The sequence below is a fragment of the Sebastes fasciatus genome, chromosome 5, assembly GCF_043250625.1.
Source record: "Sebastes fasciatus isolate fSebFas1 chromosome 5, fSebFas1.pri, whole genome shotgun sequence".
NCBI lineage: Eukaryota > Metazoa > Chordata > Actinopteri > Perciformes > Sebastidae > Sebastes > Sebastes fasciatus.
Window position 1 is genome coordinate 17559910 of NC_133799.1, and position 26672 is coordinate 17586581.

The window sequence follows — 26672 nt, forward strand, 5'->3', positions numbered from 1 at the left end:
GAGATTACGACTTTTTCTTCTGTCCGCCAACATTTGTCAGAGAAAAGCTTGCTGCAAGGGGGGCGCCATGAAAGTACAGGTATTTGTAAAGAGCAGCTGACCATAAAATATAGAACATTTAGAAACCATGGCAGGAAACAGCTCATGGTATGGTTAAGAAAATTAGAAATACCTCTTTAACCAAAACCAGCTTCAGTGCAAATTATATGACACGATTCACCTGATATCTTTTTTAAAAAGTTATAACAAATCTCAGTTTTGGTTAATTTTGTGGTTACTGGTTGTAGCAGCAAGTGCGTTTCAGCAGGTCCTCAAAATTCTGTTGAAAATGTTGTAAACATGCCTTGAGCTGCCACTCTGTCAGAAATACAACAGAAGAATAACAACTGCCGTGTCTGTTTACAACGCAGCAAACCAAACTGTGCGCTGAGAGGATTCATCGCTTATGTTGTTTTTATATCGTGGAAAGTCAATAATTGGCCTTTTCCGATCATGCTGTGAGCAGCTGTGGTCTGATCACGTGATGCATGCACGGCGTGAGCGGCGTGGCACAGTAAAAAGAGATGTTTAGCATAATGACAAGTTGGAGGAGTGCTGGTTCTCACGAACCACAGTGTGAGCCTTTGGACTGCAGCTTTTCATCTAACAGCTCACTGTGACGGCTGCTTCTTGTTTCATTGCCCCCTTACAAAAATGGAAATTGATCCTTTGACTTAAATTGGCAAACATGTCTGCTGTCTTGTTTTGTAGATGCATCATCACTAAGGGCACATACATAGCATTTTATCTGGCTCCTTCACAATAAAAGACTTCCGGTGGTTTGCCAATTCAACACTTTTAATGTGTAAAGAAAATGAGCCTACTTCTCACTTGATTTTTTACCTCAGTAAACATTGTAAACATGAGTTTATGCTCTCAATCTGTAGTTTCAAGTTTTCTTCAATACAGCATGATGTTCATTTAGTAAATTATGGTCCCATTTAGAGTCAAATACCATAAGACCATAAAGCAGGGTATGCTTTAGGGCGTAGCTACCTTGTGATTGACAGGTCACTACCACGATGTTGTCCGGTCTGGCAGGAGGAGTGCTAGTTAACGTTAGCAGTTAGCAGCATGTTGGCAACAAAGTCTTGCTTGGCTAAACAACAGACACCTAACACCTAACATGCAGAGGTTAAATTGAAGTTATTATGATGCGTTCAAGCTCTGTTCAATAAAAATGAGTTTTGGATGTCGGTCAATTATAACATTATCATGATGTGTTCAAATATAATCTTTTAAAATTAGATTTTTTTGTGAGAAATTTGAGGTGGATCATCAGGGATTAATAATACATTTGCAAAAAACAGTATGCAAAAGGTAATAAATGAGTGTATGTTGAAGTACATGGGATTTATTGTTTTAGTTTTAGTTTTTTATTGTGGTATTAAATTTGGTATAGAGAATTGTGGAATTTCACTGGTATTGTTATCAACTACTAAATTTCTGGTATTGTGACTTCCCTATAACAAAATACAGTAACTATATAAAATCTAAAGGATTAAGTGTGGTCAGAAATCCAACCACAAAAGAACACAGTTTGGTGAATGGACCTCCAGGGTCGTAGGCAGGGCGATATTCATTCATACTATCAGTGCTTCCAGTCTGTTTCCCATTTCTGTTGTTAATTCTTACAGCTATACAATCTGTTGTCAATAGACAGCCAAATTAATAAAAAAAACAGCATGGAAAACATCACAGGATAGTAAAATGTAAAATGTCTCTCCATTGCTCCTAACTAATCCTCCCTCTCCATCTGTACTACTACTGCGTTGTGTATAACATAGTGTAAATACCAAGCTTTACATTCAGCCTGTGCAGCGCACTATTTCTGCTTCATTTCGAAGCCACATCATTTCTCTGAGCGAGACAGAGGGGAACAGAGAGGAGGACAGACTCGCTTGGTTTGGCTCACAGAGTCAGAATTAGTATTCATAGTCATAGAGAGGTTTTATGGCCGTATTTTTCTCTTTATGTTCTCTGGGCCTGGGTGGCAGACAGCCCAGCCCCGCCCTCCTATATCTCTTTCTCTGTCTGCTCCCTCTCTGGCTGTTACCCTCTCCCCCTCTCTATCTCATGCACATATGTAACTCCACACACTCTCCCTCCCCAGCCCCTCTCCTCCCCCCCACACACACACACACAGGTCAGAGGGGAAGGGATGAGAAGGGATGAGGAAAGCTTTCTGGCTGCATCAAAGTTTAAAGACGGATTGCTGCCGTTTCCGAGGCAGAGTCTTTGCAGGGACACCACAATAGCTTTAACCTTCTAATGGGTACAGTTATCTCATAAGGATGGAAATAAGAGCCAGGGCCATTTGCACTGGCATTCTTCTATCTTGCTGACTAATTTGTTTTCTGTAATGTATTCCTCCGTACAAAATCTCTGCTATCCAGCCTGCACTGGTCGACTCAGATACTGTATAAAAAAAAAAGAAAAAAGGTCTTTTTAGTTTTCACCTCCAGCTCTCTTCATCATTATGAACGAGGAAGTGTTTGTTAATTTACGAGGCAGGTATTTTTTATTATCTTACTCGAACCAAGATTCACCAAAGGGGAGTGAAAATTACATTGAGCCAGATTGAATTCAGCTCAGTTGCATTGTAAGGAGTCAGTTTAATTGAGACGGAGAGACAGAAACAGGGAGAGAGATGTAACTGTTCTGGGAGGAATGAAAAGGGCAAGCCAGGTGGATCTGAATATCATTTTCAGATCAGCCTCTCAATTCTCAAATTCTTCTCTTTAAGTGGTTTTCCCTTTCTGATTAAGACCTTACAATACGAGTGGCTTTTCACCAGTTTTATATCGCAGTGTGGGTGGCAACTTCCCAGTTTTTCCTCTGCTGACATGATGGCATCGCACATTCCCAACAGGGAAACAAGAGTGATGTTTAGATATCGGTAGATTAGATGGAATATCCTGATGATGATGATGCACAGCAATTTGTCCAGTAAAGCCTGAAAACCCCACTAGCTTTCTGTCATAAACCAGCGTTTGTTGTCTGATCCCAACTTTAATTTTGAAAAGCATATTAGCAAGGTCGTCCAATCTTGTTTTTGTCATCTACTGACAAAATCTGTTCATTTCTGAGCTGCAGAGACACCGAGTCTATCGTGCATGCTTTCATTTCCTCACGTTTAGATTACAGTGTTGGTCTCCTAACTGGCATACTAAATATTACTCCACTTGTAATGTCTTTATATTGCCTACCAGCTTATGACAGATTTTCAAGCTTCACTCATTAACTGTGAAGCACATTATGGCCTGGACCCACACACTATGTCTGAATCACTGTGCCCTCAACAACCTGCTCAGCCTGAGGTCCGCGGCAAGAACAATCACTTCTTAAATGAATATTTATTAGTTATATAGTTAGTAATAGACATTTTGGGACACATGCTTATTCGCTTTCTGGTGGAGAGTTAGACGAGAAGATACCACTCTCATATCTGCACCTCTAAAGTTTGCTAATTAACACGTTATATCTCATTCGTTTAATCCGTACAAATTAGAAGTGTAAAAACAACAACAATTTGCGTTTTATGAGGGATTATGTGCCAGACTATTTCTGGATTGGTTGCCAGGCAACCAGTGGAGACCAAAGGAAGTTTCTGCTCCCAGCAGTTAGATATAAGCGGCGTCCGAAATCTTATACTATGCACTAGATGTTCAATATGTGTACTATTGTTCAACATACTTCTGTGTGAAATATATAATAGTTTGTATCTTTTCGGACACACTCAGCAGTAATCTACGTCGTCACTTCCTGAGAGCTTCCTTGCCGGTTGGAGACACGTAACCATGGTAACCCGTATCAACCTCATGTGACCAAACGATGATTTATGAGAATAAAGTCAGAACTTGTTCAAAAATATATTACGTCTAGCAAAGTGAAATCTTACACTTAAATTGAAGCATTAGTGATGTTACACATCTGTCCGTCAACATCTGTTATGAATGTTGTTTTCACTATCGCATTGCATTGTGGGATATTAATGCCGGCGTAGTGTCCAGTGTTTGCATACCGTAATATTTCATGGTAAATACTATGCAATTTTCATATTATTGGTTTCATACTAAGGTTTCGAACATACTAAAACATTTCACATACTGTTTTATCCTACTAAATAGCTAAATAATTAGTAACCCCCCGTTAAATGGCACTTTACACTTTGGATTAAACAAACAAAACATGACGTGATGATTATTGAGCTTTAGAGATGCTGGTAGGTGAGCTTTGTTCTCTTTGAACAGGGCCAGGCTAGCTGTTTCCCTCTGTTTCCAGTCTTTGTGCTAAGCTAAGCTAACCAGTATTGCTTTAAATTATATTTTTATCAAAATACTTTTTATAACCTTATTTAGTTTGGGTAACTTGTTGTCATGTGTGTATGCAGATATGCATGGTTTAGCTGGTGGTGATTACCCACATTGCCTAAAACACACAGGTCCTTGAAACACATCAGACACACTTTACGTAGACACACACTCTCTCACACACTCACATATCACCCACAAAGACAAATACCAGAAGCATTGCTGTTATTCCCCAGAGGAGAAGGGTTTGGATTCTTCCTGTTGCTGCTCTGCAGGGTTCATGGCCCTTCGTCTGTTCCTCTGGTCCCTGTCTGTCTGAACATTTCCTTTTGTAGACCATCGTGACAGTATCTGAGTAAACTCTCTCTCTCTCTCTCTCTCTCTCTCTCTCTCTCTTTCTCCCCCTGAGGCGCCCATGTCCACAAAGACACAGAGAAAGAGAGTATGCGTTTGACCTGCTACCATACTAACAAGCCTCTTAAAAGAAGATGCCTACTTGCTTCCTCCTTTCAAACTATTTCCTTATTTCTGTAAGTGTCCCCCCCAGCCATCTAGAATAGAAAGCACCTTATTTGCCCACCTTGCCAGTTGACAAAGCGTTTTGCTTTTTTTCTCACCAGTAGGCAGTGTTTGTGTGCCCGGGAGTTGCGGAGGCAGCAGTTTGAGTTTTCCTTGTGCTGGTCCCGCTGGGGAGGGCCGGTCTATGACACTATTAGTCACCTCTGACACAGCACAGCCTCTGCCTGTAGACCAGATGGAGAGAAAGTGTAAATGAGAGACCTCGGGGTGGGCGAGTGGACAGGCCACAGACCAGCCGTAAGGTAGGTTGTTTGAGACTTAGCCTGCATGCAACTTAAGAGGCCTGAATCCTTGCTCGCTATTATACTGTGACTCTGTTCACATCAAGTAAAACTATTGATCTCAGAATCACAGCGCAGAGATGTCACATCCACTCACTTCTTTTTTTCCCTTTTGAAATCTCAGAAATCAAAGCCAGATTATGATAGATCACTTGTACTGTGTTGAAGAGAGGCAGCGGTCACTGTCGGCTGCAGTGACTTAACATTACTTAGACTGTTGTGATTGAATTTTGGACCTAATCCTGTCTGCTATCAGTGTTCAGGTACCATGTCTGGGTGTCTGCTCAGTGGGAGTGGAGTCTCGAAGAACAGGGTTTTTCTTTTTTTTTTAGAGCAAAGAGGAGGGGAGTGGAGTGGGCACTGCAGCTATATCTGCCTGGCTGCCTCTCTCTCTCCTTATCTCTATGTTTGTACACTGTGTGCCAAGATCCAATCAATAGCCACTCCAGCCGTGGAGAGAGGAGAAGGTCAGCAGCCACACTGGAGGAGCTAGGCAAACTGATGGAGGCACAGAAAACATAGGAAACGCACCACATGCAAAGCACATTTCGTATCTCGGGTTAATGAGAGACCATTAGGATTTCTGTTTCCCAAAGACTCGCAACACTGTAAAACATTCCCTATAAAATGTGTATTTTATAATGGCAAATTTGGCATTATAATGTACTGATTACATTTTGGTGGTCAAAGGTCAAGGTCACTGTGACCTCACAAATCAAGTTTTTGGCAATTGAGTAGTCAGCGGTAATTCTAGTTATATTATAAAAAGTACAATATAACATTTCTTGCTCTTTGTCAGGTACAAAGATACAAGTTAGAGTACAAAATTCGGTACGAGGAGTACATTTTGGCTTGAAACTAACTAAACTGTAATAATAGACATTTTAAAGGGTGTATTGGACAGTGTTGCAAATCCTTGGAAAAACAGAAATCACAATAACAGTTTTCACTCAGCACCTGGACAAGAAAAATGTGCATGGATTATGCAAACTGAATGAGTGACAATTCATCATCACATTTTGTATTTCACCAGTTTTGACTTTGCATCACAACCCTGTAGAGTCATGATATAACCTCAAATAAAGGGCGGGTCCATCTGGGTTCGTTTCCATTTTCTTTTTCAAATGGAAACTCCCACTCAGCCGTTCGCAAGAAGCAGTGACGTAGGCTACCAAAGTAAGCTAATCATGAAGCTAATCAACAAGGTTATGAATAATGTGCACTAGCTGAGTCAAAGTTAGCTGTGCTAAGTTTGGAAATAACTGAAAGGGTTAGTTAGGATATTTTGAAAGTGCTGTCCGACGTTTAAGTTTATTTATATTTTATATATTCTCACATCTTTACCTTGCCATAGGCCAGCCCTTTCTGATGGGGAACTGAAGCCATTATATCGCTGTCTTCAAAGCCACCACACCAGACTCCATTCACAAAAACAGTCATTTTACCTCACAGAACACGCTGCATCGATTGGTTAGTATGTGTTATTGTGTGACTTTCGGATCCAAACTAACGTGGCTCCGCACAGTAGTACATTGCTTAACTTCCGTGTCGGTACTCCTGTCTGCTTCTCTAAACAGGGACCGGACTGACCGCCATCTAAGTTACTGTATGTAACGTTAATACCCTGACTATAAGGATGTATATATATACTGTGCATGTAGCAGCATCATCGTGCAGAAACCTACGTCAAGTCACGTTGGAAAAAGTTTTTAGAATGGCATAGGAACATAGCATTTTGACACTAAAGCATGCATACTTTGGATGAATAATGGACCTGCCCTTTAACTTAAAAAGACTATGAATATAAATAACATATACTAATTGAGCTGTATCACATTAGGAACAGCTCAATTCTGTCACAGGAAGCTTTCCCTTTTGTGTGGAACTGAGTGATTGGCACTATTCATATCTTCGTAGCAAGGTTTTTTTTTCACATCATACATTGTCATTGAGTAATGTAACAGCATGCAAAGTGGCGAAGTGTCAGTTTTAATTACAGTAACTAATTAATGCCAACTTTTAGTGCAAGCGGATGAGAGCTGAGTTCAGAGCTATTCTGTGAATGGTTTGTAATGAAGAGAGCCCTCCAACTACTGACTGTCTCCTTTAAAGGCCAACACCTGAATAGCCAATCAGCACTTTATCATGTGGATGAGGTGATACTGCAGAGTGAATCCACATGAGAGGTGTCCACTTCCAGAGCATCTACTCTGTATGTTAGCAGTGAACGGAGAGTCCAGACTGGCTTCTGTATGAGACACAAATGGATTCAATCATACAGTTCACAGGGAAGCAAAAAAAAATAACACTGCAGTGTCAATATTTTTCACTACAGCACCACATTCAAATGAGACAGATGGGGCTAGGCAGCCGATTAGACATGTTAGCTATATGTTCCCCCAAACATAGACAGTTTTGTTAGCATATATTCAAGACAGACAAGAGCACTTCACCAGTCAAGCAAGCTGCCACCACTCAAGTAAGCAAACTGCTCTTCCCCAAGCGGCGAGGTAAACAGCTCAAGATAACAGAGGGTTTTTTTTTCTCCTTCGGTGGCAGACTGTTCATGAATGCATTAGCTGTGGCCTAAACATCAAACAGGGGAGGGAAAACTATTTCAAAAAGGGAAATGCAAAAGAAAAAGACAAGGCAACTTAAGGAATATCAGCGGGTGGAAATTTAATTTTCACTCTATATTTCTTACTTCCACAACTTGTGATGAAGTTTTTCTTTGTGTTTGTCTCCTGCTTGTTGTTAAACTTCATGGGTCCTTGCTTTACCTCTGCCATTTTGTTTTTGTCATAAATTGTTCTCTGTTGGCCTCGGGAAGTTTTTCCATTTTGCTTGGCAGCAGCTAACAGGTATCTGGATGAAAGAGCTAGACTCTTTATTGTCTAATAATATGTTAATCACCGCCTACAGCACCTCGGCGTCAGAACTCTGAGGAAATTCCTCAAAGATTGAAAAAGGTCATCGTAATATCATGGCAGGTTTCTCGGCAACAATTCTTGTTTTCGTGCCGCTTTGTGTTTCCCTTCATTAGCGAGTGACCCCTTATTCTATCACACCAACATGGCGGCGTCTGTAGTCTAGCGCAGGAATCCGAGGAAAAGGTTGAGGCGAGACCGTCCTCTGGCCACAGAGTGGTTGACTTTAGACGTCTGGTCCAGAGGGAGCACAAGATAAGCAGGTTTATGATCTATGTCCTTACGTTATAGTGCTGTATGGCCTCTTATCTCCGACCAATGGTTCCCCCAGGATACTAGATGCTTTATTACGCATCTCTCCCATCTCTCCGGCGATCGAGAACGCGGTAATGAGGGAGAGGCGGTGCGGATTAGGAGGTGGTGGGGAGTGCATTAGGGATGGTTGTTAATGCCTACTGTGAAAGAGAGGGAGCGCACATCGGGTGTCTGTGTTTAACTTTACAGTTTTACACAGGTCAACTCTGTGTCGTCAAAATATGGGAAATAAATAGATTAAAGTATCACACAGGTGAAGCTCTCTGAATTTGATGGTGTGATGTTCACGCAGCGCTGACCCCTTGTTGATCCTTATTATAATGTTGGCACAAAAGCACACAGATTTTGGGTTACTCAGACAGAGATAATATTTATTCTGGAAATTGGAACTTATTCACACCTTAATGGCTTAGCGCTCTGTCTCTTTTCTCTCCCCCACTCTGTTTCTCACCTTCTCTCAGCTCTTTCCGTCTTTCAGTGAGGAATTGAGCTAATGAAAAGTTCTCTGAAATGGCCGGTCTTTATGGGCCTACAGTGCTGTGAACCGGAGTTCTGTGGATAGTTGAGGACTTGATTTATGAAACGAAAGAGTAAGAAGAATGTCATTTCAAACTGAGCCTGTGCAGCAGAAAGCAGACACATCTCTCTCTCTCTTTACGCCTCTCTTTGTCTTTTCGTGTCTTCCCACCTCTTGCGGCTTCAGAGGCAAATCTACTCCCGTCCTCGCAGCTGCGTTACCGCCGTCTATCTGCCCTCCTCTGCCAATGGATATTTACTCTGCCGGCTTCCTAGATGGAGCACTGAGCAGGGAGCACTCACTCCGTCTCATTTGGGTGTCAGCACTCAGGACCCAGGGGGACACAAAGAGGGAACAAAACAGATAGCATTCAAGGCTTTTAATAAATCAGAATACACCTTTCTGACAGTGTAATTGCTTTCCATTGCCCGGCAAGCAAGAAAAAAGAAGGCAAAGAGGGGAGAAAACAAGAGGAAGAAAAAAGACAGAGAGAGGAACGCAGAGCGGGCTGTACAGTAGATCATTTGTTTGGGGGGGAAAAGAATGAAAATTAATGAAAAGAGAGTTGCTCGCCCTCCAAAGGCAGCCAAGCTTGAAATTCACTTTGAGGGAAACTTAATTTGTTGTAAATGGGCAAAAAACATATTACTGCGCAGTGCGTAGAAGGGCTGCACGGTGTGTCCGTCTGCCGCGTCTGTCTGTCGGCATGTGTTTGTGGCAGACGAGGACGCTATGCTCTGAATAGCTCAGCTGAGAGGAGGGAAACACAGGAGCCTGTTAATAACTCCAGTAACAGCATTCTCTTTCTACATGACTGCTCTCCAGCACTCCCTTCTAGCACGTCTGAATACAACTCCAGGATGTGGAGGAGAACTTGTCAAAAGTTACTTGTAAGGAATAAAGTTTGGCCTGTTCGCTGCAGGCGTGTGCGTCTGTTTGTATATGTGCGAGTGACTGAGCACACACATATGTACGTGTGTAGAAGCTGCTTTTTCATTTTCATTTTCAAAATAAGATATCTATACTACATTGACATCTGGACTCGTTTTTGTTGGGCAGTTTTCATATCCGCCTCAAAACTGAGAAACAGGACGTGACGTGAAGGGAGAGTGGTCGAACAATAATAGCTATGAATCTTGATTCAAGTTTTGACACCAAGATTGAAAATACGTTTGCATTTGACGGACCACTGCCTTATAATTATGATCCTGCTAGGAGTCCAACGGACCGGGAACAGACAAGGATTAGGAGAAATAATGGACAGTGAAGTACCAAAAGTAGAAGTGGTTGTCCAGTAGGCTACTGTCAAGAGTAATGATACTCATCCAAATCAGAAACTAATGTGCAAGGATCAGCTTGTTTGGTCAGTTATGGGACTTAACTCCACACATTAATAGTGTTCACTGCAAGAGAGAGGGAGAGAGAAGCTGCACCCCATGTGGCCATGTGGGCAGAGAGACCCTTTTAAAGTGAGTGCGGGTGGCATATGAGGTGGCAGGTATGAGGTTGAATTTCTATCAGCTGATAATCAAAACAGCAACAGGTGGTAGAGATGAGGTGATGAACTTTAATTTCATCTTTTTGCAGTTTTTAAGTGGTGGCAGTTGGGATGTGGGTACTCAATACCTTTTTAAAGGGCGACCAAAATAACCTAGTACCAAGAAGTATCTATTCTTCTCTAGTCAAATGATAACTGCGATCATTCCTTTTTGTGCTCAGATGTAGAAAAAAATGACTATATGTATGGATTTGCTCGCAGCCAATCACCGCAAGCGTTCTTTGATTTAATGCAACGTGTGATGGGCCCACTACCGCAGCAGCTGCAACCCATACAGCCAGGATTGCCTGCTTGTAAACGGCTCTGAATACAGAGATGTCTGAGCCCAACGGCTAGCGGCTAATGGTGCTAGCAGCTAATGGTGCTGACAGTGCAAACAGGGCTAACAAAGAGCAACAGTGCAGAGCAACAGTTTTAACCTGGGGGCTGAACCGGAGGGGTAGCGTTACGGGTCGGGGGACGACGTTATCAGCAGTAACCGCTGTATGAGCGCTGTGCAGTGCGGTGGCCATTAGCTAGCCTGTGGGACACACACACACACACACACAGCTTCCATTCACATGATGGATATTGAATGAAGTAGTGCATAGTATTGAAGTAGTATTCTATTGGTATCGGTATCGCTTTAAAGGTACTGGCGTTGTAATTTTTTGAACGAGCCCTAGTTGGCAATGACATGTTCTATTAGCATCCAGCAAATCGAAGACATATAAAATATGTTTTTATTAGTCCATATTGTTTATGATGTTATTGGTAGTGGTAGTAGAACATCCTGGTATTTTTGTACTGCATTTGAAATACTATGTATACTACATCTTTTTCTGGCATACTAAATAGTATGGGTACTGGAAAGCACAGTCAATGACAGCTGCCCAGACTTACTATTATCCGTACTGCACAGTGACTGAATTTCTGCTATAATGACATATACTGTACGACCTAAAAAATCTGTAATTGTGTATTATCTTTTCAAAGCACAATGTCCGTGAAACTTAAAGTTTAAATTCAGTAGGGATTTCAACCTTCAAGTTGCTCTTCAAGTACGTGCGTTTGTGCTGCAGTATATAACACAGTCTGTGCACGCAATAATGTGTGGCTGCGAGCTAATTTGTATGTTGCATGTATATGTTTTGGTACGTCTGCAGGGTTAGATTACTTCTGAATCCTAGATATAGAGGATTGATCCATGCCAATATGTTTAGTGATAAGCTGGAGCCCAAAGCCGAGGATGACTGACAGCTCACGGTTAAACTGTATGATTGCTGCGGTTTTATCCTTGCCTACAGTTATAGACCTTACCATCCAACAGTCGCATGATAGGAATTCTGTATGAAGCAGATCAGACGTCACATGAAACCAAATCCTTGACCCGAGCCTGTACTATGAGCTCTCAGCTTCCATTTCTTCAGTGTCCCCTTCAAGATGTTGAGAGGGTATGAATGCTTTATGTTCTTACATGCCAAGTGTGTACCTGAAGTCCTCAATCTCAATGTACAGCACTCTCTGATGTCCTCTATGGTGCCTAGACAAGTGGAGATTTAAATGCAGTCTAGTACAGTATACTGGCTACATCGTTGGCTGGAGCATTTAAGCACGAGATGTTTAATTACACTCTAGGCAGGAAATTATGGAGGACAGAACCTGCCAAAATCAAAAATAAACTCAATAAACTCGATAAAGAAATAAATGTCATTAAATATAGCAAAAATTATATTAATAATACATTTTGCAAATAATTAATTGATAAAATGTGATAATAAATAAATAAATAAATGCACAAATAAATAAATAATAATAAATACATTTTATAAATTTAAGAAATAATTAAAATAAATACTTAAATAAATAAAAGGGAAAATTAAAGAATAAATAAATAAGGGAATTGATACAAAGATAAATAAATAAAGAAGCAAATTGAAACAGAAATATCAATTTATGTCACATTTAATCAATTAATTAATTAATGGCTACATTTATTTTTAATAATATGTTTGCTACATTTAATGTTTATTTATCGAGTCATTTATTTATTTATTTATTTTATTTTGGCAGGTTTCGTCCTCCATAGTCATGGTGGGGAATGTCAATAAACTGAATATTTGTAGGATAAATCAGAGCTTTCATGTGTTATGTCCAAACCTCTTCTGGCCATTGCTGCTCTCTCCAGTCTATTGGCCTCTCACCCATCCTTAGGCGAGGGCCCTGACTCTTCACCCTACCCCGGGCTCAGCCCCTCTGACTCGGGCCAGCAGCTCGGCACGCCTGGGGGGCCTGGAGACACCCGATAACAAACAGCTCCAGCCAAGCCACTGGCCTCCCCACGCCTACGCAGGCATTTAACCACGACAAACAAACACCTTGCTCTCATTCCAGACAGGCTTTTTTATTTTGTCCTTCTCTTCGCCGTCCCACTCCCCAGCTGCACAAAATACAGTTTATGTTATTCTGTCCCCTTTTTTTTTTTACCTGAAGTGAGAAGAAAAAAAAAATGAAGGAAGTGACGGGTTCCATTTTTCCTCCACTTTTCTATTCTCTCTCACCTCTCGTTTTCTTGCTCTCCCACTGTTGCCCAGCCTAGCCTTTGTGTGTGTGTGTGTGTGTGTGTGTGTGTGTGTGTGTGTTTCTCCCACATGGTTGAGCGTCAGCCTAAGTGTGAGAGAGATGGATGCCAGAGTCCCTTTCTCTCTCCTAAGGCGCCATGTCTCCGCTCTCTCCTCTGCCGGGCTCGTCTGCACCTGCATATTGTGATATAGTGCCTCTGTTCAGCCAGTCGATTGCCTTTAACAGGACTGGGGCACACTGGCCAAATTGAAAGGGATTGCGGCCTGCTTTTCATCAGAGTCACATCAGAGCGGGGTGCAGGGTCCATAGGGCACAAGGGGGCATGGAGGAGGAATGTGGGGTCTCTTTTTCTGTTGCACTCTCACGATTTCTCCCTCTTGTACACTTCCTCTCTCTTTCTCTCCATCTTTTTGTGTCTCATTGTTTGATGCCATCTGATGGCTGGGGAAACACTTTGCAGGAAATGAGTATTCTGTTTCCCATCAATCCATTTCTCCATTTCCATGCAGGAGTTCCTATTGATAGCGAGGGAGAAAGAAAATCAACAGCAGTCTCAAAGAAAAATGTCTTCATTTTCCATTTGTTTGCCTCATACTTTTGAGATATGTCATATACGTGTGCCTTCTCTTTTCAAGTTTCCCTCTTCAATTCTTTTGTGGAAGACAGAGTTTGAAAGAACCCATCTCTCTAATGAAAAAATCCCCCTGTGTGTGTCTGTGCTTTAATGAGTTAGCAACACTTACATATACTTTCAGCTTGTTATGTCAGTGGAGTGGCAGGCAGACACGCAAATATGCAGCTATGCTCGTGACGGAATACCTGAGAAACTAAAGCTCATTCCAATACAGATATTAGCAGTGATAAATAAAGCTGGAAAGATAATAATGTCAAAAGAATCAAATACAGTAGCATTAATACCATTAAGGCGCTGTCCATTAATCCAGAGTGAATCAATAATAAGACATTCAAATCAGGCAGTAAAAAACGAAAAAGAAATACCCACAATTGTACATAACTTGTTTTGGCGTTGTCAAGGTAACGTGATATGTCTGTAGACTGTATAAAATATGGATCTAGTCTACTTGAAGTCACCCATTGGTTCCTGAAGAGCCGTTGTGAAGTTCATAGTGGGAGGCTCCTGTCGTCTCCAACTTGGCAGTGACGATACAGCCTAACTCCCGGCTAGTCCAAAAATGGGTAGAGGTGGATCGTGGGTGGAGCTGAGGCAGGCCTGGGTGACGTAGCAGAGCAGACCGCAGGCTGCTAGCATCCTGGTACGGCACCCACCTGTCACTCAAAGTGGCCACGCCATCAAAGTGAGCCATCAATCATGCCGAACTTTAGGCCTTGAAATAATTTAAATGGGTGAAATATATGAAAATTCACCCTCTGCACTTTTGTCATGAACATGGAAATTAGATATAGAGACCAAATTTGGTTGTTATATCTCTTTCTTCTGGAGCTGTATGCCGTTACAACCTGCTGGCACAATTTCAGTTTCATCTAATCAAATCAGTTCCATCTAATGTGTTCTAATTAAAACAGTGTCTAACTTCCCCGGCATATCTTTCTGCTTCAAATTTAGCAGTGGCGGGAATCACTCTTTTGTCTGACAACTCAAACCATTTTAAGTTTACTTCAGGCCAATTGTCCATCATGAAGGATAGAAAACGAGTGCTTTCACCCCGCTGCTTTGGATAACAAATCGACAATATCCAGATAGATAACCGGCGCCAGTTACACAGGCCAGAGCCTGCATGCTAAGTTCCAAGGGAAAGACTTGACTCCAGTGACTGATGGCTTCAAATAGCAGTGGATGTGTGCATGAGTGAGTGAGATGAGACTTCTTACCTCCTTCCTCCCTCCCTCCTTTTTTCCCTCCTCCTTCATTGGTTGCTGTGGAAACGGGCGAGTAGATTTGAGGTTCCCGTCACCTATTGTTCCCCTGAAGTTGTTAAACTTTGGTGCCCTCATGACGGTCTCACAAGTACGTGTGAGACTGAAGAGAAAGCATGCAAGCACACCCATGCTCACAGGACCATGTACATCAAGACATACTGTACACTTGTACACACAACACACACTCGCAGTGTCTTGAGAGAAACCTGCCATCTGACCTCAATGTTCAGTGCTTTTTCTCTATTGACTTTAGGAATGGCGAAGGGAAAAGAAGGAGCAGGGGTGAGAGAGGACAATAGAGAGGACACTTGAAAAGGCAGTAACCTTTCCCTGCTTGGTGTGTGTCCGATAGAGACTCCCCGTAGTACGCCATTGTGGAGCTGTCAAACTGCCTCTCTATGAATTCAGAGTGACGCTCGAGAGGTACATAACGCCTTGTCTAGGGCTCCTCCAGTGTCCATCTTCATTCATGGATCAATAGTTGTCTTTATTTTGGATTCCTTCTCCTTCCTCCCTCTCCTCTCTCTCCTTCCCCTCATTCGTCTTTGACAGGGCAGCCCTAAATGTCTGCTTTAACTAGCTGCTCACAGCCCCCCTCAAAACACATTTACATACACATCAATCACGCTGTCAAAGGTAAAGGCATGACGCCGTGTAAAAAACAGAATTGGATTATGGCCTTGTCTCATCCCTGACACTGACTGCTTGGCTGGCTGGCTGACTAGACTGTTGATGCACAAGTTAAACAGCCTGAATTGTTATTGGCTGGTGTTTTTCTCAGAGTGCTTAGTGTTTACTGCACGCATGTTTCAGAGTGCCAAACAAGGTCTGCAATACCCAAAGAAAATGTGTTTTTCTCTCTCACAGTAAACCGCATTCGTGTGTCTAACTTTGCTTGTAAAAATACCCTTCATGCTAGCTCTGTTACTTTGATTGTAATGAGTACTTCTTAATGCAACACAATCATTCAGTCATAGACACTTATTGTACATTAAGAAATTGAGCATTTAAACAAGTGATTATATATTAAGGAACAAGGATTCTGCCAAGAGTATGAATCCTCCCTGGGTGGGATTGTATGAGGTACTTATCCACAGTAGGTGTATTATTTACAGTAGATGACGGTCGCAGTGCCCCCAGCATCGAGAAACAGACAGGAGCACCAACGACAGAGCAAAGAAATACATTGCTGTGGACGGGGACGGCAGAAAAACTTACTTTAGCCACCTGAAAGAAAGGCTCACCTAAAAAAATCCGTTTAAGTGGACGCTATATTTAGAATATTTTCTGACGGCGAACTGAACTGAAAGTGAAACATATGTATACTGTTTTTGACATCTGAGCCTGCTGGCTTTGGAGAGAGCATAGATAAGTTTCACATTCAGTTCTGTTCCCCGTCGTAAAGGTGATGGAAATGGCTGTCTGACGGCAAGATAAAGCGGTGAAAATATTCTAATTATAGCGTACACTTAAACGGATATTGATTTTTTTAGGTGGCTAAAATATGTTTTTCTGCCGTCCCCGTCCACAGCACTGCATTGCTTTGCTCCGTTGTCGGTACTCCTGTCTGTTTCTCCAAGCTGCCGACCATCATCTACTGTAGGTAATACACTGACTATGGATAAGTACCTCATACAACCCCACTTCAAAACACCCAAACTATCCCTTTAACAAACACATACACAAACTAGTTAATTTACTAAATACCAATACTAAAAGCTTAAGGACATACAGTAAGGAGGTTGTTGGGATGGTGAAGGAATCATTTCATTCAGTCGATGAAGCGTGAATTTAGCAGCTGATAAAAGCAGTTACAGCAAGCATGTCTTCAATGCTCTGCCTGATCTAGAGCTGTGTTCCATTGCCATGTGGTTTTCAGGGGACTGACTGTACTAACTTGTCACATATGAGCATGTTCTGATCCGGTGCCACCGATATACTGTACATTGTTCATGAAGACCGTACAAAAATGTTACAAATGACTGTTACATGAGACCTACAATATATCTGAGTTCTGATCTGCCACAGCTGTGGTTAAAGTTTGGTTAAGTTTAGGCTTGAAAATATGATAAAAAAGATAAGAAAAACTACTAAAGGACAAATTAACCAGCAGCAGTTGGTCCACTGAAAATTTTCATTAAAAAATGTGAAGGTCCTCTGAAGTTAAATTCAAACGGTAGAGCCTGAGGTCAAGGGTGAGGAAAGTAAGGAGTGGGAGGAACGGGCAGATGCAGGAAACCCTCTGTGGACGGGGCTTAGACGGGGCGTGTATCACCAGGCCCATCATCACGGCTCATTTAAGTGTTTGATCCTCGCAACAGCACAACGCAGAGTTCACACCACCCAAGGGTGGCGTCTCCGTAGCTTATATTAGCAAACACAGTATGGTGAGAACGAGGAAGCCTATCCCCTGAGGTACCGCCATCCGCTGGTATATAGCCAGCCAAACGCTGGTAATTAACAAATACTACGGCGTACTGTAAATGCTATTTTTGCACTAATGTGTAGGCAGGGTGAAAAACATCACAGGAACTCCAGCCTGTTAATTAGACTGTATTTATGGCAATTAAAGCTTCTGCTTCTGCCTGGGAGAGACTAACTGAAAGAATTCTTAATGTCTGACCCTGAGATATATATCTTTTAACATGTGCTGAATACTAACACTGCTGTAGCGGTTTCAGGTGAACCACGGCTCTGCTGTTTTCACGCCTCACAGCTGAGAGGGTCTTGTAGTTCAAGTCAATCTACTAGTGGATATAGATTTAATATGGTGCCGTAGAAAGTTTGTAGTTTTTACCGTTAAATGTGACGATCTGCCCTATGTTTTAACTCGGTTCACTGCATTATGCTACTGTCTCACGGCAGGGAGTCTGACCACGAATATTTCACCATCCAATTACCAGGTGAAATTGGCTGTTTAATTTTACAGCCTCGGTGAAGGCGCTCTATCAGAGTGATGGCCATTCAGTTAGCCCCCTAACGCCACCCCAGGCAGCCTGCTCATCTGAGAAAACTTTCTCTGTATCCGTGCGTGTGTGCGCGTGTGTGTGCGTGCGTGTGCGTGTGTGTGCGCGTGTGTGTGTGTGTGTGTGTGTGTGTGTGTGTGTTTGCAAAGTGCACCGCAAAAATGCACTGAAGAAATATAAATCAAGCAAGGTGATGATAACTTTGGCGTTGACACTGTGATCCATCGTCTTGCCTCCGCACTGACTGTTTTCATTTTAGCCAGCAGCAGCCTGCGACTGAGAGGCTTTCTACCAAAATATAATTGTTTAGGAGTAATGAGCTGGAAAAAAGGACAGGGATAAGGGGAAAAGCAAGAGAGAGAGAGAGAGAGAGAGAGCTTGGTGAGTGACTATTAGATGGGGAGAAAAAATTGAATGTGCTACAGTAAACATGAGTGACAAAACAAGCTGCAATTTGGAAGTATGCATGTAATTATGGCCTCCCTCCTACCAGTATGTCTGTGCTGTCAGACTGGACTGGATTCATTTGCTATCGTCGATCGATCGATAATTAATCGTTACAGCACTAGTTTTAACCACACCCGGCTGTGATGTAGCTTTGCATTACGATGCAACAGTGTCTGAAAACAGCATGTTGTCATGACAAATTGGCAGCACAAGCTTGATGATTTGCTCTTTTATTGCTCAGTATTTTCCTGTCACGTGTGTGTGTGCTTCCTGTTTGGCTCTGTAGACATAACAAGTTAGTTTGTGTTACCCCTGTATGTCGATTAGAGATATACTCATATTTCAACCCAATATCACGCCAAAGCGTGTAATAGACCTGCGTGTCCACTGGAGGACAGTGTGCCAGTGTCATGTTTTGCTATGACGCATGACTATTACACACCTGTATGAACATGTAGTACCATCAGGGGGCAACAAAGCCACAGACTTAGGTTTAGGCAAGAAAAACAAATCATTTAGGATTAGGCAACAAAACCACTTCCTTAGATTAAGGACAAAGGTCATGGTTAGGCTTAAAACAAGTACGTAAACTAAGTAAAACACGTACGGAAACAACGTGACGTCAGTATGGAAAACGTGACAAACGCCACTACTGTAACTTGCGAAACAAAACACCGGTCTCGAACACGGGTCTCCTGCTTGAAAGTCCTGTGTTTGTTTGAGCCGCCCACCATAAGTGGTCTTTTTCACTTTATATTCGACATAACTAGCTCTGAAATTAGACTTCCGTCACAACACTGTACCTTCATGCAGACATATAATATTCATGTCTTGGCGACACTGACGCGCTTTCTTCCAGTGTGATAGGCGGGTCTATTACAGGCCTTGAAGTGAGACTGAACTGCATATATTGTAATCATCCTGCACCCATGTCTTTAATAGGAGAAATAAGTTGATCGTGAAATAGCGTACTGCATGTCCATCACCACTGGATTTTTTAAGTAAGCTGGTAAAGTTCACCATTTTGCAGTTCAGTGAAGTCTTACTCCATTCTTGCTTTGACCAGCAGTAAGTCTACAGCTAAGATCTCCTTTAGATACCCAGAGGAGAAAAGGACAAGTGAGCTTGGACCCCAGTATGCAGAAATATTCAAATACACCATTTTAGAATAGGTGAAAATAACACATTTGTACTGCATGCAAATAACTGCATGGTTTTTGCCCCAAACTACATGTGATTACCATAAAGTGGGCATGTCTGTAAAGGGGAGACTCGTGGGTACCCATAGAACCCATTTTTATTCATATATCTTGAGGTCAGAGGTCAAGGGACCCCTTTGAAAATGGCCATGCCAGTTTTTCCTCACCAAAATTTTGCCTAACTTTGGAGCGACATTTAGCCTCCTTTGCGTCTAGTTTCATATGATACCAGTAGATGATACCACTCTAGGTTTAAAACCCGCTACAACCTCCAAAAGACAGAATAGCGGCCCGGTTAATTAGAAATCGATACAGTGTTTTGGAGAATTGATACAGTATCGCAAAACATAATATTGCGATACTCATGTGTATCGATATTTTCTTACACCCCTAGTCAGTATACGGTATGCTTTCACATTTCACATTTTTGGCTGGACTGCAGAGGGCCAGCCCTACAAACGCAAAAGTCTGCACTGAGTGAGTGATGAGGTACAAGAAGTTACACAATTGGTCGGCCAAGTGTTGGAGTTTTTTCATTGGCCGTTGCTCTTTCAAAATGATGCCCAAATGAGCCCGTCCAGCGCGACGCGTCCGGTTCACGAGACTTGGAACAAGCTGTCAAACTAGGCGATCTAAATTAGTTCTAAAATGAAACAAGATTCAGCAGTGGTGTAGCCTAATTCTTTTCTAAAATGTTTTCAGAAGTAGATTTTGATGGATTGTTTAGAAGGAATAACAGAAAGTTTACGAGCAGGCCACCACGTTGTTTCCTGTTGGAAACTGCAAGCAGAAAACCAGGGACCAATCAGGTTCTTTCCACACTCGTCGGACCTGGTGGACACGTGCCGCTGGCTTCAACAGTATAGAAATGACCACTGACTATCTGTGTAACAATTTACCATACACGGTCCAGACATATACTCAGTGTTTTTTACAGAGTCTTTTTTTAATCTATATTACTCTGTAGCAGAGGGTGTTTTTTTTTTTAAATTAGATGTCTCCAACATGACTTTGAGGGCCAGCAAGGGCAAGGAAGAGTTACCAGGTTGAGCAGATAACATTGATTTTGATCAAGACTGAGGAAAAAGAAATACAGAGAGAGAGAGAGAGAGAGAGAGAGCGTCAGAGAGAGAAGAGCAGGCTGTCTGCAAGACATCAAACTTTCTACTTTTCCTCAGATCAAAATTACAACCTGAGATGGGAATGAGAATTTTAATTAGAACTCGGGGCTATCTCATCTCAGAGTGTGTGTGGAGCTAAAAGACTAATTCCCACCACACACTCGCACATCCCCCACCCCTACCTTCACAGGCCACTTTGTCCGTTATTTAATAGGCTCTTTGTTATCTATCTACTTGGGTTTGCCAGGTACTTAGAGCCCCTCCATTGGAATATTAGGTATTCTGATGAGGCAGGCAGCTGTGTGCTCCACGCAGATGGTGCCTGCTGTAATCAGCACTCTCAAAAGAACGGCTCTCATATCTCCCCCAAACTTATCCTTTTTTATGATTACAAAACACAGAGCCGCAAATTGTTATGAACAAGATAGATATATTTACTGGCAGCATAAAATACAGTGGCGCCCAACAATTCAATCCCTTTCAGGTTGATTCGTATTGCTGAGTGCACTCTCTTAGATGAGGACATTTGGTAATAGGGACCATGAATAGCATTCAAATTCACCCTCTCCAAATGGGGGTATTATGTGATAGAATTGGTAGAAATAGAGACCTCGTAGAAATGCTGTGCCGTGTGTTCAATCTGTTTGTCAGGTTGGTCAAGGGCAGAGTCATAACCGTAGGATAGGCTGGGCTGCGGTTGATGAAATCAATTGGTTAAGAATCAAATATCAGCACAAACGAAACCACAGAAATACTTAACTGTGTTAATGACACTCCAAAACATGCGAGTGGAGAATCAGACAGCGTTGGTGCTGTCAGTTATGCAAGATGTGGAAAAACCATCTGGCTTGCACTTTCTGACTAGACTATCTCCAGATTTCATTTACACCTCATAATCAGATTGCATATAAAGCGCTACCCTCCTGCAAATGAAAATTGTGTGAACATCAGCTTGTTTAATTACAAATAACTGAACATGCATGATTTAAGCAGGAAATATGATGCACACATATAGAGGGGGTGGGAAACAAAATCAATTCACCTATGTAATGCTATTTTCTTTTTTTTTTTTACGATTTTGAAATAGATTTTTTAATGCCAGAATCAATATATTTGCTTCATTTGAGTCTATGCAGAGGTAGAAGGAAGTTACCGCTTTTATCGTTGTAGTCTGATAAAGTGATGCCGTATCCGTTCTGTATCTGTCAACCAAAACAAACAGCAGCCGGCCGCAGCAAGCCAAAACGATAAAGTAGGAAAAGGCGGAGGGTCCGTGTGGATACGACCTGCACCCTCACATTTTAAATCCAAAGTGGTAAACACTACACATACAGTAAAGTATGGAAACACTTTGGGTTTCACACATTGCCAGGAAAAGCAGAGCTAGACATGATGGCTAAAGCTGCATGCTAACTCTGTCAGAGACAAGTAACGTTATCATATTACGGTAATGTGCGGTCAAGACAGACGTCACTCACATCTCCGTCGTCAAATCAGCCGACGCTAAACAACTGTAGAGCACCCATATACTGACATTTATGTTAAATGCATTCAAACGGCCCCGATGGAGCTGACCATGGATGTATAAAGAGAACGGAGCTGACAGGAGAGTTAGCAACAGACTTGGCGATGTTAGCGGAAGTGTACACGTGTGACTATGTCCAGTTTTCAGAAAAAGGTGTTTACAAAGGGAACTGTATTTTACAAAATACATATATGGAAATAAGATATATTCACCAGAAGTGTAAAACATTACATGTTCCTTATAAATTAAAAAGAAAATACCACTAATTTGTGAGGGAAAAGTCTTTATTCTTTGATTTTTGGGTTGCTGGAAAAAATTTAATAAATGATGCCTGACAATGACTGATATATGTGACTTCAGGACATCTCTGACTACATACATGCTGAAATCAAACATTTTAATGTATCAATTTAGATATTTTCCAAAGTAAAAGTCCCTAGAGTGTATGAAAAAAGTTTACAAAAATCGCAATAAATCGTAATATCGAATCGCAATATTTGTAGAATCGTAATACCTAAAAATCGCAATACATATTGAATCGGCACCCAAGTATTGTGATGGTATTGAATCGGGAGATAGGCGTATCGTCCTAGCCCTAACATATAGCATTGCATATGATTTGTTTTGTTTATTTTGTATGTATAATATGTGACTTGCATTTATAGCTGGCATCTGGATCGATATGTTGATTAAACAAGGATAGTTGGAACAAGAGGAAGGTGTAGAGGCCTGTTAATACAACACCTTTTATGGATGCTGTGATGTATTTGCCTCCATTCCCAAACCCTTTTTATACTGTATGTGTGTGCATTTGAGTATTTCCAGCATTACAGAGAACAGGGCAGTAAGCGTTGTCAGGTGTAGGCTGGGACCTTATCAATGAAGCGGCTCAGCCTGTAATTAGCGCTATAATCACCTCCCTAATTCAACCACTGCTCAGCGTCTCTCCCAGCTCGCTGCTCCTCTCCCTCTCCCTTCTTCTCCCCGCCTCTCACACTTTGTTTCCAAACAACACTACTCTCTCACACCACCCCCATCTCTTTCTTAATCTTACTTTTCTCTCATTTCTCTCTTTGTTCCTCCCTTCTTCCCTTTCTTCTTCCCAACCCGACACCTCTGTCCTTCACCCGTGTGGATCTCAAGCCAAATGAGTGAATTCTTCTCATTAGTAGTGCGTTGGGCCAACGTGCCCGCAGGGAGACAGAGCGATCTTAGTACTGAACAGCTCAGCAGAGCTCTGAGGGGTCAATGAGCTGGTTAAGGAGTGATGTTTAATACTAGACTGGGGGATGGGGAGGTTCATAGTTTCCTTCACTTGTGCCAAGGCGATTTACTGCATACTGTATGTATGGGCAAGTGGGAATGTATGCACAAACAAACCCATTAAGGGAGTATGGTCGAAGCATTTAATGATATCAATTAATTTAGTCGCACTTTTGCAAACAAACTTACACAATTATTAATCCATAAAGTATAACAAAGTCATTAAAACCAAAAAAGGGGACTTGAAAATGTTCTCTATCCACTCCACTTCACAGAACTTCTTCAGGGCTGCCCATTTCCAACAGTCCCCAGCCAGTATCTTTATCCAAAAAGACCATAATGTCATATCCATTATAACTCTTTTCCTTCTTTTTAATGCCTTTCTGAATTTAAATTTTTTTTTTGCAGTAGTCTCACAATTCTTGAGGCGTTCTTAAGTGCAAAGACCAGATGGGGTACGGAGTGCCTTTTCAGTATTTATAATAGTGGTGCAGCCAAACAAGCATTCCACAAAGAAAAGAATAACAAACTGTACTGCTAAACAGGACAGATTAACCCCATCACCAAACAGTAGATGTGCTTAAAAACTAAGAGGAGGCTGCTTGTGTTTAAAGGTTCTCTCTAAACGAGATCCAAATCATTAATATAGCAGCAAACAACTATGTGCTATGTAAAGATATAGTGGAGTAATGTCTACCTGAGCAGAGAATGAAGTCTCGCCCTCTGTGTGTGTTGTAATTCGAGCTTCTCCTCACTTGTTGATATCGCGCATGCTTATAGTGCATGTTGGTGAATGTGAGCGTGCCCCACTGGCTCGCTCACAGCCGCAAAATAATTGCTTTCATATGGTGGATATTGATGACAACAATAATCTTTTTAAGCTAAATTGAAGGCAATTTTTCCCAACAATATAATTTCTAAATAATATGTCCCCTCACAGTCTGCCCTGTAGCCTGCTGATGGAGCTATGTCATATTTGGCCAACTGTGTTAATAGCTTTGAGCACCTCTGATAGGTTATATAATTTATTCTGGAGCCAGTATTTAACATATAGTAGTAGCATATGCAAAATATACTATATATTCCTGTATTTTTCTAAGCCTCTGTTAATGGTATAAGACAGATGCTACTCTGTGCCTTTGTGTATGTGTGCATGCATGTGTGGGTATGTAAGGTTGAGTTTATTTGTGTTGGAAAGAAATCAAGAGGAAGTACAGCTGTCTATCTGTGTTTGGGTATGACTGCCAGAAAAGGCCTGGGGAGATGTATTGTGTGCACACACACAGACACACACAGACCATAATGCAGCCACCATGGGGCCACTTGGCATGTAGCCTTTCTTGCGCTGTTCTGTAATGTGATTTGTCCCGACTATTGATACCCCAAAACACCCTACTCCCCCCCCCCCCCCCCCCCCCCCCCCCCCCCCCTCAACCCTCTCGTTAGCCCCCACCCACCCCACTTCACCCCCACTTCCAATTTCCACACTAACCCAATTAGCATCTCGTCAATAATGCTCAGCATTTCATTTTGCTGCTTTAATTAACAAATTCAATTTGCTCGAAACTGCTGTGAAAACAAATTAAAAGCACAGCAAATTAAAAGCCCTCAGTTCCGGCGGATATAGCTAAGGTGATTACAGATGCGTCAAACGACTGTTTTCTTGTTTGTTTTATCTCAGGAGAGGAAAAGAGACTCTTGAGAGGAGGGGAGACCTTGAGTGAGGTGCTAGGGCAGTTTAAGATCTGGAACTGCACGGGAGGGGAAACTAGGGCTGGCAAGAGGGTGAGGTTGGTGTGGTGCGTCCTTTTCCACATGGAGGCACCACTACCCATTAACAACACGGATTCTGTCATAGACAAACACCGTTTACACACAGACAGTACATGCATATATGAGTCTTCACCAAATCACCAAAACTAACACTAGTTATTATTTTAGTTTTTTACACATCACGTTGTGGTAGGGCTGGCCAACTGACACAATTTCTTTCACACAAGTTCCACAGTGGCAGTGTGCCAGGTGGATGAGATTCGGCCTAAAAGCCCTGACGCGCCAAGCCGTCGGACAGTTTGGGGCCGTCGGTGAGCGTCTGTTGCCCTAGTTTTTGCGGTGTGTCCCGCACCTACCACGCCGTTGTCCGGTCTGGGAGTTCTCCGTGTTTTCGTCTTAGACTTTAACCCTTTCACGGTGTGTATTCAGTTCATGGAAGTTAATTGTAACATTTTGGTCACCTAAAAATATCTTGTTCAGTGTTCGGTTGTACTCAGCTCAGCCCTCTCGTGTCACTTCTGGTTGCAAAAAACCAAGGTGGTGACGGCCAAAATGCCAAACTGGAGGCTTCAAAACGGCAGTCCACAAAGAAATGGGTGACGTCGCGGTGACTACGTCTACTTCTTTGAGTGCACCCCTCATAATGTGCTTATCTTAGTTAATGTAGTGGGATCTTACTTTATCTCGCCACTTATTTTATGAACAAGTGTTATTACATTTTCAACTGTTGAATGTGCTGCTTTTATTTTTTTGTGTGTATCTTCTCCTCAATGTGCTGTTTACCTGTCTTCATTCTGTCTGCCTGCCTGCTTTTCTTGTCTGAACGAAACTGATAGCTCGGTTGTTTGGCCGCCTTGGGAAACACACAGGCCTCAAGATTCCCAGCAATCAGCAGAAAGGCAATGCCACGTATTAGATATCATTCTGGCTGCTATCCCTGTCTCGCTGTATTCCGACACAGACGGGTTATATAGAAGTAGAGCAGACATGCTGCACAACAGCACTACTCAACCTCTTGACCAGCCCGGTTCACACACACACACGCACGCACACACACACACACACCGCTAATGGAACTGGCCGTAAGCCAGGTACCTGTGATGGTCAATGCAGCTTTGTTTAGCTCTGATGTTAAATTGATTTTTAGGTTCCAAGTCACAAGGCATTGGCAGCAAGCTGACCTTTTCCTGACAGAGCGACAGAGAGAGAGAGGGAGGTAGACATACTGTACAGCACAACTTTCGCTCAATCTTTCACTGCTTGTGAGCACTATCCTCATGTGAATTTGTCCTCTTCAAATGAGTGTCCTTTGAACATCGTCCCACTCCATCTTCTTTTTATTTTGTCATTTCATATCCTAGTATGTCCCCCGTGCTTATCATCTCCCC

General features: G+C 42.1%; 1 protein-coding gene across 1 annotated transcript in view; it reads left to right on the forward strand.

Annotated features, from left to right (window-relative positions):
- agbl4 (AGBL carboxypeptidase 4) overlaps positions 1-26672 on the forward strand; it is a 323638-nt gene that overhangs the window by 175455 nt on the left and 121511 nt on the right. The gene's annotated exons all lie outside the window — the stretch shown is intronic.